The sequence below is a fragment of the Sceloporus occidentalis genome, unplaced genomic scaffold (genome assembly GCF_023333645.1).
Source record: "Sceloporus occidentalis isolate IW3139 unplaced genomic scaffold, rSceOcc1.0.p SCAF_1, whole genome shotgun sequence".
NCBI classification, from domain to species: domain Eukaryota; kingdom Metazoa; phylum Chordata; class Lepidosauria; order Squamata; family Phrynosomatidae; genus Sceloporus; species Sceloporus occidentalis.
The window spans coordinates 156,004,643-156,012,736 of record NW_028316981.1 but is presented as its reverse complement, the minus strand read 5'-3'; the positions used below and the strand labels follow the sequence as shown (position 1 = coordinate 156,012,736).

The 8,094-nt window shown below is 49.8% G+C and overlaps 1 pseudogene; it reads left to right on the top strand.

Annotated features, from left to right (window-relative positions):
• Positions 1-4,791: 4,791 nt before the first annotated feature.
• On the top strand, positions 4,792-6,981 carry LOC149322482 (kinesin-like protein KIF2A pseudogene; annotated as a pseudogene).
• Positions 6,982-8,094: the final 1,113 nt, after the last annotated feature.

Here is an 8,094-nt window from a genome sequence, read left to right as displayed (position 1 = left end):
GGACTAGTTAGTTAAGTGCCTCATGCCTTCAGTTGTTTTTACTTCATGTTAATATTTCGGTTGGAAATGTGGTTAATGTTCCAAGATCAGTGAGACATCAATGATCTCACAGTAATAGTGATGTAATAACATTATGAAACAAGCTATGAATGAAGCTTGAAACATCTAAACAAAATATCCTGGCTTTCTTCTTTTACTATCCCAATAGAATTCCCACAAGAATATATTCCATTCAGTAAAGTGGTTTAAAATGGGTGCCTTGACTTTAGATTATGTTTTCTTCAGAGCAAAATCAAATCAAATAGAGTGAGTGAGTGAATATTTATTAGGCAGTCATAGAACATTAAAACAATAAAATAAAAATGAGCTGGGTAAACAATGCACAAAAATTGCATCACCATATGTTAAGATATATTTTAAGGGATTATCTCAATTCCCTAGCACATTAAATGACATCTAACAAAAATGTTAGCATCACAGTATTACAAAGAACACATTTTTTTTCAAAAATCCATCTTTCTAGGCAAACTTGTGCAGGTTTAGAGTGAAATGAGGAAACACTACATGTGTGTGTGTGTGTGTGTGTGTGTGTGCACGCACGCTCCTTCAAATTATCTGTCAACTCACTTAGGGTAACCCTATGAATTTCATAGGGTTTTCTAAGCAGCAGATGCTCAGAGCTGGTTTTGCCAGTTCTTTCCTCTGAAATATAGCCTGCAGCACTTGGTATTCCTTGGTAGTCTCCCATCCAAATACTAACTGGGGCTGATCCTGCTTAGTTTCCAAGATCGGAAGGGATTGATTCTTTTAGCGTTTTTAGGCCCTTCAGATCTGATTCAGCTACATGGGACTTACTTTTGAATAATTGTGTGTACAAGACTGTATTGCAAAAGTTGTCATCTTACACTCGCTTACTTGGAGTAAGCCTCATTAAACTCAATGGCATTTACTCCAAAGAACATGTGCAGAGGACTGGCCCACTAACCCACAGAGTACCTGTCTGGATTCATTAATGGATTAATCAAAGTAATTCTGTTCACCAAAGCAAACATATTCAACAGAAAATATGTCAAGTTATTGTTGTTGTGTGCCTTCAAGTCTTTATCTTGCATTATCTGATGTTCAAGTTTTTCATTACAGTGGGCTCTTGTTATTAGCTGGGGTTTGGTTCCATGACCCTCACATGGCTACCAAACTCTGTGGATGCTCAAGTCCCATTACAGGCTGAGTATTCCTTATCCAGAATTCCAAAATACTCCAAAATTCAAAATTGTCCATCAGCTTCTGGTCCACAGCAAGCTTTCAGGAATGAAATAAACAGTTGTAGCCAATGGGCACAAATCTAGGGCCCATCAGTGGCGTCCCTGCAACTGGTGCCACCTGGTGTGGGGCTTCTGGGGCCCAGCACGTGACCTCCCTAGGTGTTGCCCTCATCCCTCTCCTCATGAGTAGGACAGGTCAGGATAGCGCTGCAGGGGAGGAAGTGTGATAGATGTGATGGCACTGGGGAGGTGGGAGCACAACAGACAGGATTGCACTCCATGGCAGGGGGAGACAGCATGGAGGATGGGAAGGGGTGGCATGGTGGGGGGTAGGGAATACGACAGATGGGACAGCACCAGGGGAAGGGAGCACAAGAGACAGGATGGCACAGTGGAGGGAGGGAGCATAAAGGATGAGAGAACATGGCAGGGGGAGGGCCCAGCTGGGTGTCACCCCTATCTTGGGGTGTCACCCAGTGTGGGCCGAACCACCACACACACCCCTCGTGATGCCACTGGTGCCAGTCCCGTATATGTTCTCACATAGGACTGAAAAGCACATTGCAGAAAACAGGAAGGAGACAAGCTTCACATGCTCTGAGAAGATCAACTGTTCATTCAGATCTTTAATAAAAAAAGCTTGTCTTCTTACTGTTTTTTGATCCCATAGGGCAACCCAAGATACACTGGTTTACTTCCCATCTTTATTCCCACAAGCTTAACTGAACAAATATGGCTCTCATATGGGGTGGGAGAGGCTGTCAAACAGTGACTGGCCCATGTATGGATTTGAAGCTGGATCTTAACCACACATCACACTGGTTCTTCACTCTTATCAAGTCAACAGTCAGTTTGGAAGGTGGGATCTTCAACATCCATGGGGGGTTTCTCCTTTTACTTTTAGCTGACACTTCCACCTGCCAATAGGATCCCAAAATATACCTCCTTGAACTTCTGCACTTCTCCCCGCCACTGCTGCAAAACGTTCTACCTGTTTGGATTGAATAAGATGAGTCAAGGGTTAAAATCCCAAAAAGAGGCTATTCAACAGGAGGGGAGAAACAGCTTTGGGTGTTCTCACTAAAATGCTGTTGGGTGCATCTACACTGTGGCAACGATGCAGTTTAACACCACTTTCAGCATTCCTATGGAATGCTGGGATGTGTCAAAGAGTGCTGGGCCTCATCAAACTACAAATCCCAAGCTTCTGTAGGATGGAGAAGTTCAAGTGGTGTCAAACAAAATTATTTCTACAGGGCAGATGCTCCCATTCCAGAGCTTAGAATGAATCGCCTAGTTCTCTGGATGGTGTTGGACTGCAATTCTCGTTGGTGGTAGCCACCATAACCAATGGTGAAGCAAGCTGGGAACTGCAGTCCAACACCACTGGTAGGACATGATTCCCACCCCCTGGCTTAGAAGTTGCTGCCTTCCATGTAAGGCAAAATAAGAAGATGCTGCCTTGTTGTTTTTGTGTACCTTTAAGTCATTTCTGACTTCTGGCAACCCTAAGGTGGACCTATCATGGGGTTTTCTTCACAAGATTTGTTCAGAAGAGGTTTGCCCTTGCCTTCCTTTGAGGCTGAGAGAGAATCTGGCCAAGGGCACCATGTGGGCTTCATGGCTGAATGGGGGATTGAACCCTGGTCTCCAGAATCATGAGAAACATTGTGACATTATGGTTTGAGTGTTGGAGTACGACTCTGGAGACCAGGGTTCAAATCCCACTCGGCTATCAAAACCCACTGGGTGACCTTGGGCAGGTCATTTGCTCTCAGCCTCAGAGGAAAGGCAAACATCGTTTTTTGTGGGTTTTTCGGGCTATGTGGCCATGTTCTAGAAGAGTTTCCTCCTGATGTTTGGCCAGCATTTCTGGCTAGCATCATCAGCGAATGCTGGTGAAGCGTCAGGAAGAAACTCATCTAGAACATGGCCACATAGCCTGAAAAACCCACAAAAAACTATGGATGCTGGCCATGAAAGCCTTTGACTTCGCAAAGGAAAACCTTTGAACAAATCTTGCCAAGAAAACCCTTGGTTCACCTTAAGGTCAGAAATGACTTGAAGGCACACAACAACAACAACAACAACAACAACAACAACATGGCACTATGGTGTGACTGTTGAACTAGGAAACTGGAAACCAATGTTCAAATCCCTGCTAGGCCATGGAAACCCTCTGGGTGACCTTAGGCAAGTTATATTCCCTCAGCCTCAAGGGAAACCAAGGGCAAGCCTCTGACCAAATCTTTCCAAGAAAATCCCATGATGGGTTCGCCTTAGGTTCACACCAGGGGTGAGAAACAGCTTGAAGGCACACAACACTCACACTCCAGAATACAACACGGACACACACCAGAATCAAATCACTAGATGACTTCACCGCAAGGCACCGCAAAATGGAGGACATTCCAAAAAAATGTGGGACGTGACAAAATCAAAGCTTAAAAAGAAAAAACACCACTGACAGAAATGTCAGTCCATGTTGCTTAGTCCTGATCAATATGGAGGACCTTTTTAAATTCCTCCTGGACAGAAGCCTGAAATGGAGGACTTCTGGAAAAGAAGGAGCTCTGGAGGAAAAAAAGTCCTGCAAAAGAAGGAGCTCTGTAAAGTCCTGAACAAGGAGGACTGTCCAGGAAAAGGAGGATTTCTGGAAAAGTCCTGGACAAGGAGGACAATTCTGGAAAAGGAGGACCTTTGTATTGACATCCTCACATACCAATGGCATATATATGTCTGTGCCTGGCTTCCATGCCACCAAATGCATCTGAGGAAGTAGACTTGAGTCTAGAAAAGCTCATGCTGCCAACTTCTTTCTTACAGTGAGTCTCAAAGGTGCTACAAGATCTCTCTACAATTATTATTATTGTTATTATTACCAAATGCAACTGAGGAAGCAGACTTTAGTCTACGAAAGCTCCTGCTGCCAACTTTCTTTCTTACAGTGAGTCTCCAAGGTGCTACAAGATCTCTCTACAGACTGGGAAAGTCCTGGGCAAGGAGGACCATCCTGGAAAATGGGGACCTCTGGAAAAGTCCTGGAAAAGGAGGACTTTTGTATTGACATCCTCGCATACCAATGGCATTTATATGTGTGTGTCTCTGGCTTCCACTCCACCAAAAGCATCGGAGGAAGCAGACTTTAGTCTAGAAAAAAGCTCCTGCTGCCAACTTACTTTCTCTGAGTGAGTCCCAAGGCTGTTCCAAGATCTCTCCAAGTCCTGGGAAAGTCCGGGACAAGGAGGGCCGTCCTGGAAGAGGAGGCTTGCCCTGGAAAAGGAGGACTGGCCCCGAAAAGGAGGGCCTCTGGGGAAGTCCTGGGAAAGAAGGACGGTCCTGGAGAAGGAGGAGCTCCGTTGCAGGGCATCCCCGAGGGGGCAGTGGGGCGGGAGAGAGGCCCCGTCCCTTAGCTACGTAGGGGGGCACCTCCTTTGTGACGCAACGAGGGAGGCCGAGGAGGGGCGGGGCGGGGGTTCCCCGGAAGAAGGAGGGAGGGGGCGGGGCGTGGTCCGTCGGGGGGCGGGCCATGCGGAGGGCTGCCTTGGACCCCCCGGGGGCGTCGTCGCCGGAGGCGTGCGGCTGCCTGCCTGTCTTCTTGGGGGGCTTCTCCCGCTTCCCGCTGCTGCCTCGGATCGGGGCGGCTCCCTCGGGGCCCGGAGGAAGAGGAGGAGGAGGAGGAGGGGGCGTGGCCATGGGGGGTCCCTTCGGAGCCATCCAGGTGGGCAGCTACCTGTCCATCCGCAGGTCCGACGGGAGGGTCCACCGGGCGCTGGTGACGGCGCTGCAGGAGGAGAGCCGGAGTGTGACGGTGGAATGGATCGAGCGCGGGGCCAACAAGGGCAAGAAGGTGGACCTGGCCCAGGCCTTTGCCCTCAACCCCCACCTGGCCCCGACGGCGATGTCCACCACGACTTCGGAGCAAGGTGATCGCTCCAGCCCACTCCCGGCGGCGGCCAGCTCCCCCCCCCTCCTCGGGAAGTCACCCGGCGGGGACGGGGCCGAACGGGACCCCCTCCGCCGTCCCCCCTCGACGGGTACGGCTCGGAAGTCTCCCTGCGTCCTGGAGGTGGAGAGGCTGCGGGAGCTGAGGGAGCAGCGGCACCGGGAGAACCTAGAGAAGCGGGCCCGTCGAGGGGCCACGGACGCCCACCCGCACGCCGACCTCATCGCCATGATTGAGGATTACCGTGCTGTCCTTCAACGGGGCGAGGGGGTCCCCCCCTTGGAGCCCAGCCGTTCCATAGCCTCGACTCCCGGCGCCCGTCGGATCTGCGTCTGTGTCCGCAAACGTCCCCTTAACCAGCGCGAGTTGGGCCTCCGCGATGTGGACGTGGTGACCATCCCTTGCCCCGAGGTGGTGCTGGTCCATGAGGCCAAGCAGAAGCTGGACCTGACCCGCTACCTGGAGCACCAGGCCTTCCGCTTCGACCATGCCTTCGATGCCGCCGAGAGCAACGAGGGTGTCTACAGGCACGCGGCCCAGCCCCTGGTGGAGACCATCTTCCGGGGGGGCATGGCCACCTGCTTCGCCTATGGACAGACCGGCAGCGGGAAGACCCACACCATGGGAGGCGACTTCTGTGGCAAGAAGCAACAGCAGGACGCCTCCAGCGGCATCTACGCCATGGCTGCCCGTGATGTCTTTGCCCTCCTGCGGGAGCCTGCCTACCAAGGCCTGGGCCTTCAGGTCTTTGGCGCCTTCTTTGAGATCTACTGGGGGAAAGTCTATGACCTGCTCAACTGGAAGAGCCGGCTGAGGGTGCTGGAGGACAGCAACCAGCAGGTCCAAGTGGTGGGCCTCCTAGAGCAGGAGGTCCTCTGCGTGGAGGATGTCCTCAAGCTGATCGAGGTGGGCAACCGGTGCCGGACGTCAGGCCAGACCTCGGCCAACTCCCACTCTTCCCGGAGCCATGCCGTCTTCCAGATCATCCTCAAGAGGAGAGGGAGGCTTCATGGCAAGTTCTCCTTGATCGACTTGGCCGGCAATGAGCGAGGGGCGGACACCTCCACCGCCGACCGACAGACCAGGCTGGAAGGGGCCGAGATCAACAAGAGCCTCCTGGCGCTCAAGGAGTGCATCCGCGCCTTAGGCCGCAACAAGGGCCACACACCCTTCCGGGCCAGCAAGCTCACCCAAGTGCTGAGGGACTCCTTCATAGGGGAAAACTCTTGCACCTGCATGATTGCCACCATCTCTCCAGGCATGAGGTCCTGCGAGCACACGCTCAACACCCTGAGGTATGCCAACCGGGTGAAGGAGCTCTCCGTGGACCCAACCGCCTTCCGGCAGTGTCATCCCATCTTACCTCGGCCCATTTTCCCATTAGAAGACTTGTCGAGACCATGGGCCATCCAGAGTTTGCCAGAGACAGATGAGTTCAAAGTCTTCTGTGTACAGAAGGAAGACCAAGTCTCCCCGCCAGCCCTAACACTTGTCCCCAGAGGGAAGACTCAGAATAAGAGGAAAGAAATAGATGAGAGGGCTCTGGTGGAAGAGCACCAGGAGTCTCTCAGGTGGTTGAAAGCCTTTCTCAAAATGGCCGAAGATGTCGACTACGACATGGACTTTTATGCCTCCCAGTTTGAAGCGGTCCTCGCCCAAAAGATTGCTATCCTGTCAGAGATCCAAGACAAAGTCAAATGTTTCCGTTCAAACCTCTCCAAGGAAGAGTTGGGGGCCAATCACTTATTAGTAAAGAGATCCCGTATCCTGTGACTTGCAAGGATGGGGATCTCCTTCCATTTTTAATATCTATCTATGTCAGTTTTAGGACGCTGTGCATCTGTCCACCTGACAATGTCACAGCTTTAAACAAATCTAAAATCCTATATCTGTGTGGGTGTCTCACTTGATTGTTTCCATGGGAGGTATTTTTTTTCCCCCTGCCTCTGTTTCTATGCTGTCTGAAACTAGTCTGGGGAAAGTCTCCTGAGATCATCTCCAGATGTTTCTTTTAGCATCTTGAGATAACATTCTGTCAGGTTCAGAACACAGATCCCTGGGCATTTGGCATTTTGAGTGGTCCTTAAAAGAAGGAGAAAGAATTAGAATATAAAACACTCTTTCTGGAGATAACACTTTGAAGAAATTCAAATTGTCTTGTGGCACATGTTGAACAGCATCTGCCAGCTTTCCCCCAATATATATCTTCCACATTTATGTTTATCAGCATCTTTTGAAAGATATATAGAGAGGCAAAAGACTCTTTTAGAAATTATGTGAAAACATAAGACTGTCTGATGTGCAAAGGTCCGATCACACAGGGCATGGAGTTGAGGTGTGGGGTGCTTTTAACACATATAAATGGTTGGGAAAAGATTTACATGTCCTAAAGCATTTGTAACAATGTGCTACTTACAAAATCTGCACTTCTGCAAAGTCTTGAACCAGATATATATATTTTATGAAAGATTTTATCAATCGTAGCCCACCACCAAGGGCTGAAACTCAGTAGAAGAGTGTGTGCCTTGCATTCCAAAGGTTCCAGGTTAAATCTCCATTTCGCCACACCTGGATTGCTAATCAAAGGCTTGTGGGCCTCAAGAAAATTGGGGCATCCAGATGTTGTGGAACTCCCTTTCCCACCATCCCTAACCAGCCTGGCTAATGATATATTGTGAGTAGACATTTTATCAACATATGGAGGGGAACATGCTTCCCATCCCCCAACCTGGTTAGGGACAATTGGTGCTGCCACTCTGCAAAACTGATGCAGTTTGACACCACTTTAACCACCATGGCTCCATCCTATGAAATCCTGGGATTGGTATTTTGTTGTGGCACCAAAAGCCTCTGATAGAGAAGGCTAAATATCTCACAAAACTACAA